Source organism: Muntiacus reevesi, chromosome 9 (assembly GCF_963930625.1).
Source record: "Muntiacus reevesi chromosome 9, mMunRee1.1, whole genome shotgun sequence".
Taxonomy (NCBI): domain Eukaryota; kingdom Metazoa; phylum Chordata; class Mammalia; order Artiodactyla; family Cervidae; genus Muntiacus; species Muntiacus reevesi.
Window position 1 is genome coordinate 30,938,730 of NC_089257.1, and position 12,253 is coordinate 30,950,982.

The following is a 12,253-nucleotide window of genomic DNA, read 5'->3' on the forward strand; positions in this document are numbered from 1 at the left end:
GTCTAGGTTAGTCATATCTCCTCTGTTCTTGGAATTCTCTAGGTAAGAATACTGGCGTAAGTAGTCCTTCCCTTCTCCAGGGGATCTTCCTAACCCAGGGATCAAATCCATGTCTCCTGCACTGCATGCAGATTCTGTACTATCTGAGCCACCAGAGAAACCCATGTTGGCATTAACACAGAGAAAATCATCATGGGATGAGGAAAGCAGCATGGGAGTTGAAGCCATAGTTACTTTCCAAACTCTTTCTCTAATTAATTTGCTAACATCTTTGAGACTCAATTTATCTAAAAGTAGAGTTAGTAATATCTACAGCAAGGGTGATTTGCACTACATAAAAACAACACAAGTCTTCTTATGAAATGTCTGATATGCAGTAGCTATACATAAAAAATTAATTCTTTCTGGTAATAATAGGTAAATTTTCTCTTGTTTTATGAAACTTCAGTTTTAGTTGCTTTAAGGCCCATATTTTAGAATCCAGTTTTCATGCAAAGAGAATCCGTAAGAAGAGTACATTGTGAGTAGTTTTGTAATGAAAGATGCATTAAAAAGCATAATAAATTTGTATTTTTATAATATGCTGTTTACAGACTGCTTGTATTTTATCATACTTACAACTGAAGTTTTCACTTTTCAGGAATTTTGACATTTGTTTGGAGAGCCTCACTTGACCTCTTTTTGGGGAGCTGAATTGGACTGAACGTGAGGTATTGTTTTTTTCTCCTGAGGTACTGAGTTTTCTCAGAAAATAGAGAAAGCTATTTTCTCCAGAGTAAATATGTTTATTGCACTTCATGTGGAAGGAAAGTAAATCACCTTACTAGAAACACCGTACACATTCTGGATTTAATTAAAAATATGGCAGAGCTAGAGAAATTTGTTTTTGAGTTTCTTAGATAGACTGTATTTCATGGAGTCATTTTTATTTTATCAATTACTCTCTAGGAAATGAACACTTTTAGACTCTAGTATGAAAAAAAAGCGTGTGAAAGACTTAGAGCTTCCTTTGAATAAATGTCTTGTTTTATGCATTTTTTCAGGACATTTTAAGGCTGACATTATCCAAAATTACTAATAGAATTTAACTGGTACATTGGTTGTGGACTATTGGACAATAGCTAGTTTTGTTTTATGTGATACAGGTTTTTAATGCATGTATAGATCTGGATGAGAAGCCAACTGGAGGAGTGGACCTGTGAGCTCTTATTGATACTCACTTCCCTACATCAAGTTGGTTTCATGGAACACTTTAGGCTGCCATTAGATCTAAGCCTCTCAAACTCTGTATTATGGATGGTCCTACTGCATAAAAATAAGCCAATCCTTAGGCCCTTTACAAATTCCTTGGGGTACAATGTAGAAATCTCCTTTTTAAAGAAGCTTTCCAGGTGATTCCATGAGCATCAATGTGATTTCCTATTACCCTTGTGGTCAAAAATCCCACAGCCTCTGTATATGATACTGAGGTGGTTACACTGTGATGTTCAGTTATTTAAAGACTTAAACACTACTTGAGGAAGTGAAATACACCAAAAGGACATGAAAGGGAACCTACAAAAATCACAGAATGAAATCAACATTAGGAACCTTTATGTCTGACAATGACCACCAGTGCTGAGATCAAAAGTAACTGTCATTAGATTCTGTCAGTCACTGGAACGACACCATTTCGAAGAGAGGCTGCTCTGAGTCATAATGATGAACACCCAGGCCAGTATCTTTGGGAACTGTCAATAAGGAGAGAAACTGCCTACTTTTTGCTTCTTTGAACTGCTGAAGAACCTGTCATTACCCACTGATGGACATCATCACAGATCAGCAGATATTTCTGTTTTATTGGCTTGGGGTTAATTAAGAGAATAATAATTTGTGGAATAACTTTGTAATAAAACAATATTATGATTCTATTTCAGAATTCCTTCTGGACTTGATTTCTCAGGAGATTAGAGGTCACTGCCTTTGATGCATTCTTCAATAAAGGGAAACAAATATGGTAAGGAGGGAGGCTCTGGAATTGCTGGGAACAGATTCTTCCTAACTGGAGGAACCATAAAACTGCCTCCAGCTTTGGATTCCCAGAGTGACTTGAGTGAAGAGGGTTACAGAATAGAGATGAAATCACAGGCTGGATCATGTTCTGAAGGTTGTTGCTATTAAGTAGCACATACTAGGTGGCTTCAAAGATCAGAAATACATTGTCTCACAGTCCTGGAGGCTAGAAGTCCAAAATGAAGATTTTGGCAGAGCCATGATCTCGCTTAAGACTCTAAGGTAGGAGTGTTCTTTGCTTCTTCCTCATTTCTTCTGAGCACAGCCAATCCTCAAGTGTTTCTTGGCTTTAGATTCATAATTCCAATCTCTTTTTCCATCATCACGTGGCCTCCTCTGTGTGTTTCTTTGTATTCTGTTTTCTTATAGAGACACTAGTCATTAGATGGGGGCCAACTGTTATGTAGTATGACCACAATTTAATTCTGTCTGCAAAGACCCTATTTGCAAATAAGATCATATGCGAAGTTCTGGGTTGACATGAATTTTGGGGGGTGGATGCCATTAAACCAATACACAGAGAATTGGTAAGATTTGAATTTCTTTAAAATGCACAACTTTAAATGAGCCAAAGGACAAACTGACTCTTAAAATTGGAAAAAACAGCTATTTACAAGGTCTGATTTTTTATTTCTCTGAATGGCTGTGGCCATTGTCCAAGTCACACAGATAAACTAGTTTGCTTGGATTCTAGTACCTGTGTTTAGGACTGAAAACTTGAAAAAGATGTGATTAAGGAGAACTAGATATCCAACGATCTCTCTGAGTCTCCATCATTAGTCTTTTCATGAAAGGAAAAGAACACCAGAAATTAACAAAGATTTTGCTGGGGAATTAAAAAAAAGTTATCTGATTGTCACACATCATACTACAAGGCGAATGAGCCGATGAAACTAGTTGGCTTTTTAACACAGTTCCAAAAAGTAGATCATAATGTGGGAGTTCAAGATGTCGAACCCTGAATGGCTTCAGAGTCTAAGAAATTTTAATTTAGGGAACAGCTTGAAGATAAGCATAAATCCCATTTCCCCTTGATATTATTTTTTTCATTATCCGATTGCACAAACATCTTATTGGTATAAAACAATGTCTGAAAGCATAAAAGTATTGACTGTTCCAATGCTGCCCATTTTTGCACAAATCATTTTCAGCATAAGAAGAAAAATGATGTTGAAGGATTTGGTAGAGTAGTCTATGGTTCTTCATTATGGCAGCAAAAGCTATTTGAGCACTTATTTTCAAAAAAAGTAAAGCTCTTTATAATAACTAAAGGCTTCCTTGGTGGCTCAGATGGTAAAGAGTCTGCCTGCAATGCAGGAGACCTGGGTTTGATCTCTGGTCAGGAAAATCCCCTGGAAAAGGGAATGGATACCCACTCCAATATTCTTGACTGAATAATTCCATGGACAGAGGAGCCTGGCGGGCTACAGTCTTATGGGGTTTCAAGAGTCTGACACGGCTGAGTGACTAAAACTTTCACTTGCTTTCAATATGAAAACCGGACAGATTTGTCTAGTAGAATCCAAGTGAAGTGAAGTTGCAAAGTTGTGTCTGACTCTTTGCGACCCTATGGACTATAGCTCACCAGGCTCCTCCATCCCTGAGATTTTCCAGGCAAGAATACTGGAGTGGGTTGCTATTTTTTCTCCAGGGGATTTTCCCAACCCAGGAATCAAACCTGGATCTCCCGCATTGCAGGCAGACTCTTTACTATCTGAGCCACCAGGGAATCCCCTAGAATCCAAGAGTCAGAGCCTAAAATTCTGGCAGAGACAGAGAGAAGTTAATAAGAAATGACACAATTTATTAAGTAGCTAAACAACTTTCCAAAGGAATTGACCTGAAATCAAATACGTTTAACACTTCTGGAAGCACAGAGAGAAATTCCCTTGCACACTTAATACAGGCATGAATTTATCTTTTGAGAATTTTTTTATGGGCACTTTTGCCCTGATGTTAGTAATTTGTGTCTCTCTGAGGGAGTGATATTTGTCAGGGGTGCAAAAAAGACATGGTATTATACTATTTTTTTTTGTAAAACTTTTTATCATAGAAAATTTTAATTTCTTTAATCAAGAGGATGGACTAATATACTCTAAATCCATATTATTTCCCTGAGAGAATCTATCTTCATCTCTCTCCTAGTTCAGGTCTGGAGGCTTTCCATCCTCTTCCTCCACTCCCCAACCATCCCTCCCTATCAGCCTAACTTCTCTAATCAATAGATCAGAGATTACTAAGCTGAAATTGTCAACTTTGCAATGCCTCTTGGCATAGCTTCACAGAATACTACCCTAAATGTAATATCCAAAGGACTGTGTGTGTTTGGAACTAGTTCCCCAAATTCAGAGCAATCTGCCTGCTGCTTCCGAAAGATCAGTCTGCCTTTAGCAGTTGAGCCTCAGCAATAGAAGCAGCACAGAAGAGATGGTATGATTCTTGTTCCTCTTTATCCTCCAGCTGAATATTATTTTTAGGTCAAGCCTGATCCCTTTCTATACCCCAAACTATGGGATGATGCTAATTTGTGAAGTTTAGGTGCAGTATAAGCTAATGATTTATTCAAGTCAGAAGAAATTGCTTTCTACCTTTGATAATTGAGAATTACATTGAGGAATCACACACATTAGGGGCATTTAACTCCCTCTTTTGAAGCAGACATTTTTGGCTACTGGAGTACACCAGATGCTATGGCAATGGAGATGATGTGTGATGTTGGTTTCTGATTTGCATATAGAAATAAATGCTGGTGGAAAAAATAGGAGACAAAGCATGAATAGAAAGGGAAATACATACCAGAACCCTGATGATCAGTAAAATATTAGTACCCATTAATATTTGTTTTGACTAGAGTTTTTTAAAATCCTCTTTAGCTGCAATTTTACATAGAGAATAAGAATAGTAAATGATTATTTTCTAGGTGGAGAATTATCTAGATTATAATTATTTTTACTCTGTTACAGAATATTAACTGTATCTCTTATGGAGGCCACACACACATGGAGAGAGAAGTAATAGTGATAGATATGGACTCAGCTCCATTCTATTTGCAACCTTTGATTAAGCCTATTTTTAGCCATTCTGCATTGACTAATGCTTTATTAATATATGGTATCTATCCTACTTTGGCTTATAAGATGGAGAAAGCAATGACTAATTACTAGTCATGCACACACCTATGTAGGATATATTTTTAGAGTCTATATTGAGAAATCTATATTGTAAAGTACCTCTCCAACTTTTTGCTATAATTGTACACAGAAGGTTCAAGTCAGTAAAATAATGTTGCTCTCCCCAAAGTGAAGTAAATGATTGTTTTGAAGCTTTCCCAGTGTCCTTACTTAATTGCTGTGGGCCATAAGAATTGATATGTGCTTTTTTTGTTCAAAATAAATTTCCTTAATTAATGAATTTTCATGACCAGAAAGTCCGGTTTAAAGCCTACATACAAACCGACCATTAGTTTTCTAATTCCAGCTAAACCCCTCAAACCTTTGCTTGTTTTTATGTGTGGAGAGACAAGAAGATATGACCCTTCATTTATGTCTGGATTTTGAGCTCATTCTTGACTGCCACTAACCACGGTCAAATGTGAAGAGATTTCTCCTACCAAACATCACACTCTTGAATCTCAGCCAATCTGCTTTCTTGACTTACTTTTTTTAGACTACTTGAAAGAATAAGCCCATTTGGTTGGGTAAAATAGAGTTAATACATTCATTCATGCAAATAAATATTTATTAAGTACTCTATTGGATTGACTAATGTCCCTCAAAAATTCATGTCTACCAAGAACCTCAGAAAATGACCTTATTTGGAAACAGGATTGCTGCAGATGTAATTCATTAAAATGATGTCATGCTGGATTAGGGTAGGCCTGAAATTCAATAACAGCTGCTGTTATAAGAAGATGTGATGATGGAGACAGAAGTTGGAGGGATGCAGTTACAAGCCAAGGAATGTCAAAGGTTGCCAGCAGCCACAAGAAGCTGGAAGAAGCAAGGGAGAATTCTTCTCTAGAGCCTTCTGAAGAAGCATGGCCCTGCCAACACCTTGATTTCAATCTTCTAGCCTCCAGACCTGTGAGAGAATAAATTTTTGTTTCTTAAGGTACCAGTTTGTGGTAATTTGTTATAGCAGTACTAGAACGTTAATACACATTCCTACTATGGACCAGTAATTGTCCCAGTCAATTGAGGTACTGCATGAACTAAGTCACTAATCCTTTTTCTCACAAACCTTGATAATGGAGGATATCATATTCATTTGTTTGGAAAGGTAGAAGCACAGTTCAAAAATAGAGTCAACATTTATTGAAACATTATTGTCATTGTTCTTAAAATGTTGTTATACACTGAATCATCTCACCCAAAAATGTATATGTTGAAGCCCTAAGCTCAGAGTTTGACTTTACTTGGAAATGGTGCTTTTAATGGGGTGCTTACATTAAAATGAAGCTGTCAGACTGATCCTTAATCCAATCTGACCACTTTTTTTTAAAAGAAGGGGAACTTTAGATATACACACGGCACCAGGGCTGTGCAAGTACAGAGGAAAGATGATGTGATGACCCAGGAGAAGGAAGCCATCTGCAAGCCAAGGAGATGGGCCTCAGAAAAAACAACCTTGCAGACACCTTGGTCTCAGACTTACAGCTTCCAGACTGTAAGAAAATACATTTCTATTGTTTAAGCCACCCAGTCCATGGTATTTGTTATGACAACCCTAGCGATTTGCATGTATTAATTCATTTAATTTTTATAACAGTGCTGAGTGGTAGGTTTTATTTTCCCTATTTTAAAAAAGAAGAAGAAGAAAACAAAAAACTCTCCTGTGATAATCTGAATAATGTCCCCCAAAGATATCCAGGTCTAGTCCATGGGCCTGGTGACTATCATCTTATGTTGTAAAAGAGACTTTGTAGATATGATCAAATTTAGAATCTTGTGTTGAGGGGGTTATCCTGGATTATCTTGGGGGGCCCTATGTAATCACAGGTGTCTTTATGAAAGAGAAACAGAGCAGACATGACTGTAGAGGAGATGACGGGACAACGGAAGCAGTTTGGAGGGATGTGACCGTGAGTCTAGGAATAGCAGCAGCCATCAGAGGCTGGAAGAAGCAAGGAACAAATTCCTCTGGAGCCTCCAGAAGGAACCATCCATGCCATTGCCTTGATTGCAGCCTTGTGAGACTCATTTCTCACACAGGGCCTCGAGAACCACACATTTCTTTTTTAATGTTGTTTAAAGCCCCTATATTTGTGGTGGTAACTTGTTATAGCAGTAGCAGGATACTAACACGTGTTCTGAGGTGACTCAGTCTTTAGGTGGCAGAACCCTAATGACTCCAACCCACCTGGCTGCAGCTTCTTGTGGTTAGCTACTAAATCTACTCTCTCTCTCTTTCAATAAATGGACTTGAAAATCACTCATTATAATGTACTGAGATGGGGTTGGTTTAATGTTGTGAACACAAATTTCAGAGTTAAGCTGGACTGGAATTCTGATACTCACTTACCGTTTAATGGTTGTCTAACCTTAGTTGACTTAAACTTTCTGTGCCCCAGTTTTCACAATTAAGTGTGATTATGCTAGTACTATTTAGGAATAGTACATACAAAGTGTCCAGTAGAGTATCTATTTTTTACTAGGCACTCAATGTCGCTATTATTTCTCTCATGACTTAAAAACACAAAGTCTTCTCTTCATAAAGTTCTCTGTAAAAGTTTCTGGGCCACTTACATTTATGCTTCTTTAAGGCCATCACCCTACTTTCATAGGCCATTCTTTTTTTTTTTAATTTATTTTTTAATTAAAGGATAATTGCTTTACAGAATTTTTTTTTTTTTTTTTTTTCCTATCAAACCTCAACATGAATCAGCCATCAGTTCAGTTCAGTTCAGTCGCTCAGTCATGTCCAACTCTTTGCGACCCCATGAATCACACCGCCAGGCCTCCCTGGCCTCCCTAGAGTCTACCGAAACCCATGCCAATCGAGTCGGTGATGCCATCCAGCCATCTCATCCTCTGTTATCTCCTTCTCCTCCTGCCCCCAATCCCTCCCAGCATCAGGGTCTTTTCCACTGAGTCAACTCTTCGCATGAGATGGCCAAAGTATTGGAGTTTCAGCTTCAGCATCAGTCCCTCCAATGAACACCCAGGACTGATCTTCTTTAGGATGGACTGGTTGGATCTCCTTGCAGTCCAAGGGACTCTCAAGAGTTTTCTCCAACACCACAGTTCAAAAGCATCAATTTTTCGGCACTCAGCTTTCTTCACAGTCCAACTCTCACATCCATACATGACTACTGGAAAAACCATAGCCTTGACCAGACGGACCTTTGCTGGCAAAGTAATGTCTCTGCTTTTTAATGTGCTATCTAGGTTGGTCATAATTTTCCTTCCAAGGAGTAAGCATCTTTTAATTTCATGGCTGCAATCACCATCTGTAATGATTTTGGAGCCCCCCAAAATAAAGTCTGACACTGCTTCCACTGTCTCCCAATCTATTTCCCATGAAGTGATGGGACCAGATGCCATGATCTTAGTTTTCTGAATGTTAAACTTCAAGCCAACTTTTTCACTCTACCATTTTACTTTCATCAAGAGGCTCTTTAGTTCCTCTTCACTTTCTGCCATAAGTGTGGTGTCATCTGCATATCTGAGGTTATTATTTCTCCCGGCAATCTTGATTCCAGCTTGTGCATCCAGCCCAGTGTTTCTCATGATGTACTCTGCATATAAGTTAAATAAGCAGGGTGACAATGTACAGCCTTGACGTACTCCTTTTCCTATTTGGAACCAGTCTGTATACATATAGCCTCTCCCTTTTGAACCTCCCTCCTATCTCCCCCCATCCCACCCCTCTAGGTTGATACAGAGCCCCTGTTTGAGTTTCCTGCGCCAGACAGCAAATTCCCATTGGCTATCTATTTTATATATGGTAACGTAAATTTCCAAGTTACTCTTTCCATACATCTCACCCTCTCCTCCCCTCTCCCCATGCCCATAAGTGTATTCTTTATGTCTATTTCTCCATTGTTGCCTTGTAAATGAATTCTTCAGAACCATTTTTCTAGATTCCATATATATGTGTTAGAATATGATATTTATCTTTCTCTTTCTGACTCACTTCACTCTGCACAATAGGTTCTAGGTTCATCTACCTCATCAGAACTGACTCAAATGTATTCCTTTTTATGGATGAATAATATTCCATTATGTATATGTGCCACAGTTTCTTTATCCATTCATCTGTTGATGGGCATCTAGGTTGCTTCCATGTTCTAGCTATTGTAAATAGTGCTGCAATGAACAATGAGATACATGTGTCTTTTTCCACCCTGGTTTTCTCAGGGTATATGCCTAGGTGTAGGATTGCTGGGCCATGCTGCTGCTAAATCACTTCAGTCGTGTCCGACTCTGTGCGACCCCATAGACGGCAGCCCACCAGGCTCCCCCATCCCTGGGATTCTCCAGGCAAGAACACTGGAGTCGGTTGCCATTTCCTTCTCCAATGCATGAAAATGAAAAGTGAAAGGGAAGTCTCTCAGTCATGTCCGACCCTCTTGCTGGGCCATGTGGTGGTTTTATTCCTAGCTTTTAAAGGAATCTCCGTACTGTCTTCCATAGTGGCTAGATCAATTTACATTCCAACCAACAGAATGCAAGAGCATTCCCTTTTCTCTACACCCTCTCCAGCATTTATTGTTTGTAGACTTTTTGATGATGGCCATTCTGACTAGTATGACGTGATATCTCATTGTGGTTTTGACTTTCATAGGCCATTCTTGTAGCAACATAAGATGTTTCTATGTAATTAACTCATAAAGATGACACAGTTGAGTGTCTGTTGTAAAATACAAAGTGAAAAATTTTTGAAAAAGAAGGAATCTTTAACCACTTGCACCATTTTTTTTGTTTGCTTCTGAATGAGTTTTCTTCTTGGTTCACTTGGTCTTCTATTGGCTGCATGGCTTGCGGAGTCTTTCTCAACCATAGATGGGAACCATGTCCCCTGCATTAGAAGCACAGAGTCTTAGCCACTGAACTGCCAGGGAAGTCACTCCTCTTCTTGGTCCACTATTCAAATCCACATTTGTGAATTCTGGTTTCATCTGCTCTGATTTCCCATTCACTCTATCTGTCCTTTGCCTGTTTGCTCTCACAGTGCTTCCTCTCCTGTCCTCTGATCTGCCCTGAATTTTGAAGGGCCAACTGTTGTTATTTCTAAGATTTACTTGCCAGCTGGCTTCCTGCTAAATTCAGATAACAGAAGCCCTGGCAAGAGATTGGATGGTCAGAGGAAGAAAATAGAATGTTCTTTCCTTTACTCCTCTGCTCCCATGACATCTCTGCCAGGTGTTGTCTCCTTTGCAATTCCGGATCCTGCTGTGAAAGCCCCTCTTTTTAGCCCTGCCTACTGGGCTTTGATAACATCCACTCCTAGGTACATTTCTTTATGTTGCAAGCCCGGGTATCACTGTGGCTCTGGTGTTGATAAAATTGGGATTGTCTTGTGTCTCCTTGTTGGATTTCAGTTTGTTGTAGACCTTTTAAACGTCTTCATGCTATTGAAGTACCTCTACTGAATTAGCATGGATGACTTCTGTCTCACTGTCTGGACCCTAACAAATAGATCCACCTTCCTCCCCACCTGCCTTGAATTTAAACCTGAAACATGATTTTATCTCTGTGTCCTCTCTTGACAAGTGCCCAGGCCCAAGTGCCCCAGGTGGACCTGGTTTCTGTGATTTGTATCCATCATCATAAAGGCCTCCTACTTCTTACTCATTCAGTTTGATTCTGTCTGTGTCCCTACCTGCTTCTTTTTATCATGCTGCACCTACCTGCCTTACAATCTTGGGTGGGAACCACTTTCCCTGCCTCTTTCCTCGCACATGAATCCATTCTGCTCTCACACCTTTCAGTTGTCACCTTTGGACATTTTGATCACCTTGTCTATTTGGCAGTGAAAGTCCACACTGAGTTTCGTGTTTTGCCTTGGCTCTTTCCACGGCACATGCACTTATCTCTAGCCTATATTGGTTAGTTGTTTCTCTCCATTATTTAGACCATGAACTTCTGGAGTTTAGAGACTTTCTTTCAACTCTACATCCCTACAGCCATCCATAGTGCCTGGCAAAGGGTGTATACTAAGTAAATGAACACTCTGTAAACAGTAGTGGTGGTTTAGCTTAGAGAAGCTGCGGGCAGACTTAATTATTATTTTCAAGTTTATGTGGGGGATGCTGAGTTTGATAGGGGCATAAAATCTGCAAGCTGGAAGAAATCCTAGAGACCCAACTAGATATATGACAGTTGGTCATTTCTCTAATGTATGAAACTTAGAATAAGGTTGTTGTTGTCTAGTTGCCAAGTCGAGTCTGACTCTTTGTGACCCTGTGGATTGCAGCATGTCAGGCTTCCCTGTCCTTCACTATCTTGCAGAGTTTGCTCAAACTCATGCCCATTGAGTCAGTAATGCCATCCGACCATCTCGTCCTCTGTTGTCTGCTTCTCCTCCTGCCTTCAATCTTTCCCAGAATCAGGGTCTTGTCCAATGAATCAGCTCTTCACATCAGGTGGCCAAAGCATTGGAGCTTCAGCTTCAGTCCTTCCAATGAATATACAGGGCACAAACTTAAAAACGAAGTGTGGTTTTAAATGGAAATACAGAGGTCCATTCTGACTATCAGAGTGGTAACAACCCAAGACACGTAACCGAAGGGTCTTTAATCCTGGGCATCTGTGTGAAAATAACATACAGTTTCCAATCTTGAGTGCCTTACAGATTCACTTTGTAAAGATCGCAGGCTGCACGTGAATGTTTCTCAAGGCCCCCTTTGGTTATAGGTTTCTAGATTAGGTCTGAGTTTGAGGAGGGTTGGAGAATAAAAGAACCTGATTAACCTTGTAATTCACAGCATGAAAATAGACATATAAGTGCTAATTAAGATGTTTATTAAATTGAAATGTGATTGAACTAGGTTAATAAGGACTAGGTTCAGGAGAATTTTGAGATAGGAAAGGGAAGACCATCATCTAATCAGTGAATATAATTGTAAGTTTTGAATAGCTTTCATTCAATACTTGTGTTCTTAGATGAGGGCCATTTGCAGCTAGAAACAGTTTTTTAAAAAAAAGCAAAACACAAGCAGAGAGGCACCATTTTCAATCTCAATTCCAATTCCTTTCTC